Consider the following 14,431-nt stretch of genomic DNA (forward strand, 5'->3'; position numbering starts at 1 on the left):
TGTATGTATGTATGTATGTATGTATGTATGTATGTATGTATGTATGTGTGTTTGTCTTTGCGTGCATAAATGTGGTTGTACGAAACCTGCTTAAATGTTTATTTTTTGGTTTATTTGTTTTCATTACAACAACAAAAACGATATAAAAGGAAAAAAAAAAAAAAGAAACACTTTGCAAACATACCAACGTCTATTGTTTGGTGCATTAAAAGAAAAATTATTGCCAGTCACTTCGGTTGTGCATTTTGCGCGCTGCAAAGAGACCTCAATGTTGTTTTAGTATAGTTATGGATCTATGGCCGTTGTTATGACCAACAGAAGTCATTGCCTCAATTTTCTCACTATTTTCATATTTTTTAATTGAAAGAAAAAAAACAAATGTATATGTATATATATATATATATATACTTTATACTCTCAATATATATATTGAAAAAAAATAAAAATAAAAGACAAAAAAAAACCAAATGTTTCCTAAAGACAATGGCTTTGATTTGTATAACAGAAACTATTTCAATTAAATTAAAATAAAACATAATTTTTACTTATACTAAACGCATAACAGACAATCGAGATATATTTAGTTAATTACTATATCTATCTAGTTAATATATATCTAAAACTGATTGATTGAATTAAATAAAAATATGCTTCGTGAACTTAGACGAGAGCATTTGCCTTTACTTATCTAACTTATCATTAGGTTAGCGAATGAATTTGTTCGCGTTTTCCACTACAAGCAATTTTACAACCGTTGTTCCGGTCCTCTCGGTCCGATCACTAGTCCTCTGAGCTTGTAGGGTTGTTTTCCTGTCATATATTCTTTTAGCTATGACAGTCGAACATTCCACTGTTAATTTATTTAATTAAATTAAGCTCAAATATCATGATTTTTGAAAAGAAAACAAATAACGTTATAGTCGATTGTTAGATACCCTACATCACTTTGGCTAATACAATTATTCGTACCAGTTTTAATAATACCAAACACACGCACATAAATGACACATGCGAAGGCATGCAAAGGCATATTTTCATGAAAGCTCGCGCATTGGAAGATTTCCAAAGCGTGACATGGCTTGAGCAAACTTTATTTACTTTTTAAAAATTTGTTTTTAATTTTCAGTTTCCGTCATAAAGAACTAAAAATCAGACTTTCTCTCCATATAAAAGCTTGCTTTTCATGATAATCCCTACGTGTGTTCAGGTCTAAAAGATAAAGCTACGTAATTCAATGCTGTTCTGAACCGATATATTCTGAATGCGTCTAGTTTTCAACCCTACGACTTAAATAGAAAATTCAAACAAAGGACAACTTCTGCTACATTAGTTAAAAATGAGCCTAATATGCCCGCAAAAACTAGATTTGAGAAAAAAGAAAAACAAGTAAGAAAACTATACTCGTTTGCAATCTAATCTTTCGTACCCATTACCGTTACCCTATTTTTGTAGAATAATTCTATGGAAATTTATATTTCGTATCTGTTGTAGTTTGCGAGCAACAAGAAAAAGAGAGGGAAAGGAAAAATGTTCGCACTTTTTGTTATATAGGAGTGTGGGCTTTGTAGGAGTCATTTTTTTTTTTTTTTTTTTTTTTTTTGGTCACTTTTAATATCTCAAATTCATAGTCTTGAAGCTTCCTTCTGAGCTTTGCAAACTGTATATACACCCTCCTCCTCCATCGATGATGAATATAAAAAAGATAAACAACTAAGAAGAAGTAAATTTTCAAATTCCTTTAGTCAATCACAACATAACAGTATAATAAATGTCTCTAGCAAATACCAAAATAAGGTTTCGTGCAAGTATTCATTGGAACCATGTACACATCAGCCCAAGATTAAAATACTACCAAATATCCTCATAATTAGCAAAATCAACAAAAAAAAAAAAAAATTGCTTAAGGGAGAAAATGTCGAAAATTAGCCTCAAGATGAATAAAACTTTCGTACATATGTGTACATATGTATACATATATGCATATATTTATTTTGTCGTTTCCTATCAACTTTCTAAAGCTATAAAGCTTTTCAAGACAATTTTACATTTCTTCCTTTTTTTTTTTTAAAAAATTTTTTTTTTTATTTTTTTTTTTTTTTTTTTTGTAAAGGAAAACATTTTCTTTTTTTTTTCTTACAGATTCATTACATATTTTAAAGAAATTGTTACAAAAAAAAAAAAATAAATAAAAAAAAAAAAACAAATACTTTCTTAAAAAGTAAGCAAACATGCGCTTAACTTACTGCTTATTATTACGTGTAAAATGCTAACTAACAAAAGGTGATTATATAATTAATCGCAAGGAGTCTTCAACGTTACTTCAATCACATTGAAAATGCATTAAATAACACAAAGGAAAGGAAAAAGAAGAAAAAAATGTTTGTTACATACCTCCACCCAACCAACCGAAACGTTTATTCAATAATATCTCCAACTCATTCAACTTTATTATCAATTGAATAATTATTTACGAAATCGGTGGTTACTTTAATAGATTTTTTTTTTTTGTTTTTTTTTTTTTTTTTTGGTTGCTGCCCCTCTCCGTTTTGAATATGTTTACATAAGATCTTCGTTTTTATGAATTGAATATTTTTCAATTGAATTAAGGAATTGGTTCACGAAACATGCAAACGAATAATCAAAAAGTAGATCAATCGATTCATGAATTCCGTACAAAAATAATTGTTTATAATTAAACTCCCGTTGTTTGCATTTGCCTTTGCTCACTCTAGCAATAGTAGATATTTTCTCTCTTTCGCATTTTTTTTTTTTTTTTTTTCCCTCCTCTTTTTTTTTTTTTTTTTTTTTTTTATTTTATTTGTTATAATTTTTTTCTTCTATTTTGCATTTTTACCGCTCACGTAATTTTTGTAGACAATGGACTCTGGTTTCAAAGTGTCAACTCAAGCACTGGCAGTGAATGGTTAAATCAAAAAGTGCGTGTCACACATGCGTATGCAAATATGTTTGCAATCGAGGCATAAAGGTGTGTTTCACACAAGAAATTGACGCAATTAGAAAACAAAGTAAGAACATTATAGTCGAGCAACGCCGACCTTTAGATGCCCTGCACCGTTTCGCATGGTACAATTATTCACTCGCGTTGCTATTAATTTGCCAAAAATTATACAATGTTTTCGTGCAAAGGCCTGACTTTCATGGGAGCCCAAATACTGGAGGATTTCCATGGCACGTTTAGCAAACTTAAGTTACTTCTTGAAAATTTCAATTTCCATTATCAAAAACTAGAAATTAGGCTTTCCACGCATATAAGGACTTACCTTTCATGATAACCCCTTAAAATGTTTAGGTCTAAAAAGTAGACCCATATGATCTATATTTCCCATCGTTAATTTTTTTTTTTGCTAAATTGCTGCTAAGGACCAATTTTCATCATAAAACATGAAAAATTAAATCTCTTTTTGAAGGGTTTACTATTCATGAGAATAGTAGTGCATGGAATGGGGTCCAAGAAATAGACTCGTATAGTTCAAATGCAGTCCATTTCATTGTTAGGTCAAATTACTGTCATAAACATATTTTCATTATGAACAATTAGGGCTTTCTGGCATACGAAGGTTTACATTTTCTGAGAATACTTATATGCGGTGGTATCCAAAAAACAGATTTTCGTGGGCCGAATTCGGTACGGTTGATTTCTACGCATTCCATTTACAATAATGAAGCAGTTCTCGCTATGAATTATTGAAAATTAGACCTTCTTACCATAAAAATATTCAGTTTTCCTCGGAACGAATATGTGAGAAAGGGCTCGCAAAATTGTCCCAGCCAAACCAAATTTTTCATACCAACTTAGAATATCAAAATACGATTATACCGCTAGCTCTGTCGAAAAATTTTAAAAATAGCAATATTATTTTATATTTAATATGGAGAGTGGTTCATAAAGCGGACCGAATCGACTTATTTTCAATAGCGTTCGACGTTGGGTCATAACACGTCAACGTACCAAATTTCATTAAATATCTCCAAAAGCTGGGACCTGTAAGTTGAACACAATAATACGTGAATAGATATCAGGTGGACAGACGAAAAGATGAGCAACCATTTTCTGTAGCGATCGGTACAATGAAAGTGGGTGTCACGTAGGGTATCACAAATGGTGTAGCGTATAGAAATGATCAGTAAATTTAATTTATGCGCGCACAGACTGTGCGAATTTTCCCATAACGACCCATGTCATAAGATAAATAGAACATTTCCGGCGGGAAAGGTTACTATTTCGTCTACGTATGAATTCGTAGCACATATATAAAAAATATATAAAGTAAAATACCTGAAAAGTTTTTGGAGGTTATACCAAATAGATATGTATATATATAGATATATAGCTATATATCAATACAAATTGGATAAAAGATAAATGTTTGTTCATTGTTGCGGCTTATAATCGATCTCCACAATCAGCATACACCGGTTGAAGTTGAATTGAAATCTTGACTTGGAAGACAGTTGAATAATACGTGTTGAGATAATGGCCAATATACGTTACTTTGGCACGCTTCAAAATTGTAATTTGAATAACAATTCTTAAGCTAATCTTCAGGCAATGGACGATCTATGCATCCAGCATATGCTGATTTGAAAAATAATTGTTTAGTCAATATTGAGGTCGATTTCTGTACTCTATCGAGGCTGTGATTTAAATGATAAATGACAAATCAATGTCAAGCTTATGCGTGATCTTTCTTAGTGAGCATATCTCGTGATTTGTATGACGACTCATTACAAAGCGTTGAAGTCCCGGCTGATTGCTATGGTCAGCTTATGCCGCCAATACTTCATTACAGCCTTGATATGTCTTGACTTGACCATGTTAATGGAATCTCTCTATTCCGTGTATGCGACTCGGACTCGAACGAGATGATCATTTTAAAGATATTACATACTTTACAGAGATAATGTTCAAAGAAAACTTTGCGAAATCCTGTCGTCAATAAGGATGAAATTGCTGCGGTAATGTTAACTAACTGTAATTGCATTTATCCTGCAGATATTTTTTCCTAGTTATCATGTTTACTTATCTGCTCTATTGCTGCGTGCACGTGCGTATGTTTGTGTGAAAGAAAAAAAAAACAAATGAAAACAAAAAATTTGATTTTCTAATATTAGAGCTGCTTGTTGTAAGGCGGAAAGTTGCGGATGCTTTCGATCTAACCCAAATAAAATTTGTATCAAATTTTAGAAAAAAGTTAAAGGTAACTGAGAGTTAGAGAGTAATGGCAGTTACTCTTAAAACCTATTGAAATCATTTTATGACAAAAAGTAATTGTTTTTTTCCTTCTTTCTTCTTGCCTTCTTTCTTTAGCTAATAGTTTTCACTTAAGTACAATTGTATTAAATGTATTTTTTAAAAGTTTCTAACATTTGACAACTGACATGAACTCATTTTTTCTCGTTGCTTTCATTATATGCGGTTTTCTTGTTTAAATTTAATTTCTATTTTTCTAATTTCTTCTATACCAACGGTCTAAGCCGAAGGTGAAGGTAAGATTAGAAAATATTTCCCAAAAAAAAAAAAAAAAAAAAAAAAAAAATGTAAAAAATATTAAAACATCGACAACAACATGAACAACAACGTGAACGAACAATAACTGAAATGAAATTTTTATAATAAGACATCAAGCAAGCAATCAAAAAGCAAAACAAGATTGAGAAGACAAGACAGGAAAATATTACTTTCTGTTTACAAGAAACCCAATTTCATGCATTAGCCCCAAACTGAATGATAAAAATGATAATGACGATGATGATGATGATGATGATGATGATGATGATGATGATGATGAAAACAACTTTTATCTTGTGGTAGAATTCAAAACATTTTATACCAAATATGAGTCACACAAATGGTATTATTTTACTATTAAAGGTAGGAGTTGCGGGTAAAATGATCATTATCATGGAAAATTCTGGGTTAGATTCGGTTTTGATTTTTAATGGTAGGAAATGCAACTTCCATTAGCTGTTATTAACTAAACAGTCTTTATTTTACTTTTTTTTTTCACTTATATACATTTTTTCTCTGTTTTTTTTTTTTTTTTTTTTTTTTTCTTCTACTACTGATTCATGTTATTTTGTATTTTGGTTTCATGTTAAACGCTTTCATTGATTCTTTGTTTTTTGTCTGCCTTCAGCATGTTTATGGTTTTATAAACACGTATTGTTTATCCGAACATTTCAATCTCGATAACTAAATGCATAGTATGTGTGCTCACATTTTTGTTTTTTAATTTTAAATGAATGTAATTTTTTTAACCTTAACATTGGAAAAAAGGTTTTTTTTTTTGTTTTTGTTTTAAACCGTGACTTTTAAAACTAAAATAATAAAAAAGAAAATATTATACGAACTTAAAACCCTTCAATCACGTACTAAACTCCTTTCTCTAATGAAAAGTTTCAAAGTTTTTTTTTTTTTTTGTGTTTTTTCTTTCATCCGTCTTATAGTATATTTAAGTCTAAGCTTGAATTTCCCTAGAATTTGGAAAATAAACCAAACTTTACTCTTACTTCAGTCATTTAAAGTCTTACATGCAACTCAAGTAAGTTAAGTCTATTACGATGAGAGAGAACTATTTAAATTTCCATTCCATTATTTTAAGGAAGCGCTTCTCCAAAGTGGTAAAAGATGCTCGAGAAGCAAAAGCATTTCGTTTCATTGCTTTTCCAAAAGAACACAAACGCGTCGCATAATTATAGGAAAGGCAATCATACTTAGTGTAGGGAGAGGGAGAGAGGAAGTGGGCATCGCAATTTATTTGTGAAATTTCCTTACAGAAACACTCCAATAGATCCGCTAAAGAAAATATGGACGAAAACAAAATTTTACTCAACGCTCATATTGCATTTGAAGCGGCTATAGATGCCGAACATAACATCAACTTTTACTACGAGGGCAAAGCAGTAACCACGTGCTTGTCAAAATCAGAGAGCATCAGTTTAAAGTCGAGCATAGGAAATACCACCACAGCTTTTAGGCCCACGCCCGATTTGCTCTTCAGGTTTTTGTAAAATTTATATATTCTTTATCGTAGGCGTAGACTTTGCGCCGATTCAGTTTCTGTCATATCTTGTTGTCTCCTTATACGTCCGCCTATAATCGCATTGGAACCTCATACATACACTGAAACACCAGTAGAGCTGTTTATAGGCTATAAATATATATCTTAATGTCTAATAAGATCCCAGTTTGAGAATGATCTCGAACTAACATGCTCAGATTGAACAAATAATTTTGTGATACTCATCAAAGCCTTCTTCATAAGTTGGGCTGCAACACGGAAAAGTTTGTACTGTAAGCGACGACGTCTACTCTGACGGCGACAAAATAAATTTCAGTTTCGCATCAAATCGGGATACTTTTTAATTTGAGACGAATGTGATGAACACAGAAATTCCTCTCACATGTTGTTCACAGTAAGCTCAGCAAGAAGCCAATGTTTTGGAACAAAAAAAAACAAGACTTTACTATTGAAGTCTGATTAGTATAAGCCTTGAAGTTATTGCTGCCATGTGAAGGTATAAAATTCGCTAATAAATGCGAGATAAAATACAACGATTATCGGGTAGCCTTGGGTCGACATGGTCAGTTAACCGTACCCAAAGCACAAGCACGAAATTGAAACGGCATCTACACACAGAGAATGTGGGCACCGCATCAACTATCTTATGAACTTATTGGTAGCCAGATTTCGTAGAGCATCGTCGCCGGAGATGGAAAATAGATTCTTTATTATACCACGAAATGTTCCAAGCAATGGCTTTCTGCAAATCAAATCCAAAAACTAGCTTATCAAGGAGGCATCTTGACCTACATTTTGCTTCATAAACTCTGGCTTTCTATTGGAAGGGGATGGAAAATTTGCAGGAAAAATAGCAAATGATGTAATCGCTGAAAGTCTGTCTGTCCATTACCTAGTTTCCATGTAGTTTGAATGCCAAAATGAATAAAAACCTTGACTTAGACATATGTCCGGTATCTTTAGATCAATGTTACAAGTTAACTTTGTGACTTAACATACTCACAAGAACTGAACATTGCAACTAACTTTTGAACGATCCAGTATAAGAAATTATTATTAAGAAAGCTGATTAACGCATCGAAATATGGGAAAGACCCATATAATAATCATATAAATATCTTGGAGTTATGGCAATCTTCATAAGTCTCTTGAAATATTTTCATGCCCACTACCAAAAAGTGGAGATGTATTCATCTTTTTAAAGCGTTTGTAACGATCAGAAAAAAGTCTCAAATTACCTTTGATATACATACGTTAACGATCAAATTCTCAATCTCTCTAAGTATGTCTTTACGTCCATCTATCCGTTCGTACATCCATCCCATTAATAAAAATTCCCACACACACAATATCTGCACAAAAATGACGGCTGCGACCGTTCAGTATAGAAAAATTTTCTTACTTATTCAAAATAAAAAGGGGCTTCTTTACCGCATTCGATGATTCATCTTTTAATTGAAAACACCTACTTATTCAAATGTTCGATGACATTGTTCGCGCATAAATGAAATCAAAATCATTTTCAAAGCCAATTTAATTGATTTTAACAATGAAAAAACATAGACAATAAAACAAAAGCAATAAATGCGAAGACTAGATCGCTACCAGCGATCTGTTACTCTACAAGCATTCTTGGTATAAAATTCCAACACTGGCGAAACTGAACAAAGTACTTTTTTTATATTAAAGTTTAAACTGTTTTATACAATTTTATTTCGCGGAAGGCACAAATATTTGAACAAATTTTCCCTACACTTATAGCAAACATTTTTAGTAAGCCTTAGTTGTTTTCTCAATTCAAAAAGTTGGGCAAAGTTTACCAAAAAGTTAAGCATTGGTTATTAAGCATAGCTAAAACTTGTAACCCGAGCAACCTATGAAGAAAAGTTCGACACTTAGAAAGACTTGCTGCCCTCTCCAAGGTTCGGGTTATACCTTATTACGGTATCGTAATAATCATGAAGTACTTGGGCAATAAAATTGCCAAACAGATCGACATCGAGGAGAGATCAAACACCGTAATCTAAGGTGAAGGCTCCCTCTAAAGTTCAAAATGTCTTAACCGAACGGGTGGTGAAGTCGGGACGACACCACGCTTCACGCAATATCAGCCAGCCAGCCAGCTTGATCGAGAACAATAAAATTTCAGTTGAATTTCCCCGAAAGCCCCAGAAGGCAAGGAAGGAGACTTTGCCTATACAAATTCAACCTGGTCTGATTACTTATTCTGATCTTGGAGAAACTTTGTAATGACATTAAGCCTATAGCAGATGTATTATGAAAGGCAAATAGCAAAGTTTTTAAATAAGATCTCCAGTTTACTTCTGAAAAGATCAAAGGTCTAACTAAGCAGAAACTTTATCGAGAAATAATTGGAAAATGAAATTGAGAGAAATGCAGATTGAAAAATGATGAGAAAATAAAAAAAGGTGAATGGTAAAGGGCAAGCGCTTGTGGAGCGCTGGCTTTTCTTTATCTTAAGATGAATAATGGAATCTATAAGAGATCTTCTCGTTTCTTCTTGAGTCGAACAACCATTTATTTACAATCTAACTAATAAATTACATTTTCTGCGCAACTTTAGCATTTATCTACGAGTCTGTCTGTCACATGAGTTCATAATTGTTGACAAATGTGAATAAACAAAAAAAAAAAAAAAATTATAAAATAGAAAATATATATATACAAAGGCGAGGGGGTAGCAAAAAAAAAAAAGAAAAAATGAAAGATAGTTAAAGACAAACTACTTAACAAATACCACGCGAGTGACAAATGCGATAAATTGCAAATAAAGTTTATTTAATAAATATTGCACGCATTGCAGCAATCGCTTAGTTAAACAATACTTACTTGAGTTGTTAAACAACTGATAGCGTATTGAAAACAAAACAAACGATAAAAACAAAAATAAAAAAAAAAAAAAGAGAAAAAGGAAAAGGAAAAACGAGTCAAACCAGCTACTCATCTTTCTCTTTCCATAACCTCTGATATAATCGGACAAATACTTTTTTTTTTTTTTTTGATTTCATAAGGATTTCGTTTTTTTTTTTCTTTTTTTTTTCTCAAAAAATTTCCTCAAAATATACTTTAAGTTGTTACAAAGTGCTAGTAGAGTTTTTATCGAAGGCTAGGTTTCCGTTTCATTGTTATTAATGATAATTTTATCAAAAAAAAAAAAAAATAAATAGAAAAAATAAAAAAATTATTATTAAAATTAAATATAATTAAAATAGTTTTACCAAATATATACCATAACGCACCTTACGATGATGCCATCATTTGGCGACATCATCAACATTTTAGCCCACATGGCAAAGATGTTTCATTGAAGATCTAGCAAAGAAAACCTACAGTAAGAGCGTTTTAAAGTTGGAACAATGAAAACAAACACCCCTTAGTAGCATTGATTTCTTTTTCTAATTTAGTTAAGTGTTATATTATTAAAACCGAATGTTCAATATTCAGTTGCTTTCGAAACACTAACGAAAACAGACGTTAATTACAAACTAAATACAAATAAAAATAAATTATTAAATTTAAAAAAAAAAAAAACAAGAAAAAAAACAAAGTTCTTACTTAAAAAGTACACGTTTTCTTCCAAAAAAAAAAAAAAAAAATTATATATTAACTTCTTTTTTTTTTTTTTGTACCTTTGTCAATGAAAAACCAAGATAAAAATGCCGTAAGCAGTAAGTAGTTCTTTCATTTCAAATTACAATTTTATGTAATCAATTTAATGAACAAAACGTAAATAATTGTAAATTGCGTTGAGAATCTCGTAGCTCTGATAAGACTACTATTAAGTGGCGATTTTCATCGATAATAGAATTCTAACAAAAAAAAAAAAAAAATAATAAAATAAAATGAAGAAGAAGAAGAAATCATTTAATTAAAAGGAAAAAAAAAACACTTACAAAATTGTTATTAGTATTGATAGCACAATAAAGAGATAAACATGACATAAGACACATTTTCGAAACTCCCTCCGTTTGCCTTCGACGAACACGAAGACGACGATGAGTTCATTTCGCTGACGCAGTAAACAATCAAATCCCCCATTAAACTGGTAAACGCTAGGTTAATAAATTTAAACTCCTAATAAAAGGTAAGTAAGATAGAATCGTTGCATTCTCCATTACTCACTACCGACGTCGATTTTCCCATGCTTACGGATTTACAAAGGCTATGGAATTCCGAAAAAATCCATTTGCCTACATTTATCGCTACAAGATGTCAACCGTGGTTACACTCTTGGAGAGAGAGAGTGAGAGAGAGCGAGAGAGAGAGAGAGAGAGAGAGAGAAAAACTATTCTGTGAAAACACCTACTATTTCTATATCTTCTACTTCAACGTCTGCTTCTGGTTCGGCTTAAGTCTTTGTCGATGCAATTGAGCAAAGCACGATTTCTCATAAACGATTTGCTGCGATCGTATTCAAATTTTACGCAATGCTTGTTTGTGGGATCGACCAGTGCTTTACAAGCTATGCAGAATACGAAGTTTACCGAAAATTCGACTAACTTTTTGTAACTTTTTAAGATACATAAGACAACGCAAATAAGACAATCCGCACCAACCAATTGAACATCGCCGTTAGGTTTCCATTAGATATTCATCAAGCGTAGGTATTATACGCATAAGAGAAGATCCCCCGCGCAAGCAGTTCCATGAAAGATGTTAGATTTTGCTCAATGACTTTCAGTCATCTCTTTACGAGATTTTTTTTTTTTTTTTGTTTCTTATAAAGATTCAGGTTAAGTGGGGACATCATAAAAATACCCGAATGGGGTCGGGTAAATAGGATAAGCTTTAATGTGACCAGAACCCAAAGCTGCCTGCTAACGCATAGCAAAAGTGATGAACAACCCCTCCCCTTTTAATGAAGTCAATGTAAGACGATCGGCAACTCTTGATCTTTTGTGCGTGAAAAGACAAAACGATCTTCGTTTTACAAAACATTTGTTCGAAATATCGAAACACACTGTCAAGGACTTAGGGTTTTTAAAGCGATGCAAGAAAGACTTGACTAACAATTGACCGCATACACCGAAAGAGTTAGTCGCTCATGTGCGACGAAAGTGTTTCCGAAACTCTTGGTACCCTTTTCTCAGGGCAAATGATCTACGAAGGTAAAATAGATACGTCCACCAATTCACTTCTTCGAAAACGCTACACATGCTTCAGCAAAACTGTACCGCAACTTGTCGATTTTCAACCAAATTGCCCGCCTTTGGAGCAATCTACCGGCAGTGGTCTTTCGTGCCGTATCTGATGTTTCCATTTTCAAGTCCCACGTTTCACAAGCACTTTTCCCTTTATTCACCCTGCTCTTCCTATGACCCTTCCTAATCACCACCACGTACACGCACGTCTCGCATGTCTCATGAATAGCTGATCGTAGAAAAAAAAAGCAAACAAAACGTTTTAGGAGACGAAATCAAACAAACCGACTTCATTAGTACATTTTAAGGTGAGATGACGGTCGCGGTCATATCACAAGCATTAAATTGGAATGTGCTATAATCACCTTTGCTGTACTCCCCGAGTATTCCTACTTTTAATTAACTTGTACTTCAATCATTAGTTTATTGTTCTGTCTGAACAGCGTGTCCATGTCGATGATATAGGGTTTTTTTTTATTTATTTCTTCTTTCTGGACCCAATATACATCTCACTCGAACTAGATAACACTTTTGAGCAAAACATTAATCAGACGCACTAGCAGAGTTCATAGGAAACCATTCAAGCAAACAGTTTTTACATTACTTTTTGGCTTTGAAGCATCAACAAGCAAACATAAATCAATGCAATAAAGTAGTTATACTTTAGGGTCTACGGAATTGAGATCTGTAGCAGAGAGCACCGTCTGCTCGGCATTTTTTAACAGCACAGGCAATGCCAAGGGTCACTGGGTCACACATATCTCATTTACAAAAGAAAAAAAGGTTCACAAGTTATTTTTGCATACACACTACGATTCTTTTCAAATCCTAACAGATTTAGAGCATAAACTCCTGCAGTTGTTGCTGCACTCTTACCAATGACCTTAAATAATTTCTTTGTCCTGCGAAGTCTGCTTACATGTTTCTAAACATTTAATATACCGCCATATAAATTGAATCGCAATTTGAGAAACAAAAATCATTTTCAACACTGGTTACGCTGTTGTGATACTCATGCGGTCCTGCATGAAAAGAGACACGTATTTGCCTTGATATAAATAAAACTCTTCTTTAATTCCGTATAGGGTGAAAATTTTGGAAAATACTTTCTTAAAATAGCGGAAAAGATTTCAACTTTTACTTAACATGAGATGCGTTTTACCTGTAAGATCTAATAAAGCATTACGGAGTGAATGGAACAATAACTCAAGATAAGCTAACTGTTAAAATTTGTTTCGAATTTTAAGGAGTTTAAGTTTTAGAAATTAAAAGCTGCTCGCTTACAAGATTCGGATTACGGCTGGAAAGTATTACTTGTATAAGAGTTGTTTGGTTTTTTTTTTTTTTTTTTTTTTTTTTTTAGTGGGTCAATAGTGGGTAAATACCTTAAGCATTAGAATATCTCTTATTCTTTTATTTGTTTTGTTATTGTTTTTTCTCTTTTTTATTTTTATTTTTATTTTTTTTTTGCAAACAACTTTACTTGTTTCGTTTGCAATTGTTCAGACAACATGAACCCATATCTCTTTATAAACATGGTATCCACATCACACCTAGACATTACATTATCGCGCGTTTAAGTGTACAGCACGTACCTGTGAAATGAAACCAAAAAAAAAAAAAAAAAGAAGAAATTGGAAAAAGTTCTTATCAAACTCTCGCATTCGTAAGAGAGTAATGTAAATGACAAAGTTTAATTAAAAAAAATTAAACAATTAGAAAAGACATAAATGAGGAAAACACATTCGCTTTAAAACGAATCTGGGATACAGTACACCTAATCTAAATACTAAATGCTTAAGAAATAATATATATGTGAAGGATGAGTAACTGATCAATGGTCATCGATTCAAATCTCGAGGGCGATAGTGCGATAGTGCAATACAGAGGAGTTATCCGGCAGCCATTTTAAATTTAGTTAGAAAATATATTCAGACAATAAATAAATAAATAAATAAAATATATATATGAAGCTCTTATGTCAAAAGTAGTCTCATATCATATTAGACTAGATGATCCTGGGCCGATTTCGTTATAATTGACCATCAATTTAATTTTTAAATTTTCATATTGAGAAAGAAAGCAATACAAAGACATAGTTCCCATAGAGACGGTGGCAACAAATTCAATCCGCATCTCGCTTCGTTTGATGTTAAATTTCTAGCAATCGGATAATTTGAGAAAAAAAGATAAAAAGATTTCATTATCAAGGTGAGAAAAGACGCT

At 32.3% G+C, this 14,431-nt stretch overlaps 1 protein-coding gene across 2 annotated transcripts in view; it reads left to right on the forward strand.

Annotated features, from left to right (window-relative positions):
- LOC119635045 overlaps positions 1 to 14,431 on the forward strand; it is a 52,917-nt gene that overhangs the window by 24,686 nt on the left and 13,800 nt on the right. The window contains exon 1 of one of the 2 annotated variants that reach the window (XM_038029572.1): positions 10,651 to 10,732. The exons of the other annotated variant lie outside the window; for it this stretch is intronic. The gene's annotated coding sequence lies outside the window, so the exon portion shown is untranslated. Of the gene's footprint in view, positions 1 to 10,650; positions 10,733 to 14,431 lie in introns of those variants that run through there. 2 annotated transcript variants of the gene reach the window in all.

The sequence above is a fragment of the Glossina fuscipes genome, unplaced genomic scaffold, assembly GCF_014805625.2.
Source record: "Glossina fuscipes isolate IAEA_lab_2018 unplaced genomic scaffold, Yale_Gfus_2 0, whole genome shotgun sequence".
Classification (NCBI taxonomy): Eukaryota; Metazoa; Arthropoda; class Insecta; order Diptera; family Glossinidae; genus Glossina; species Glossina fuscipes.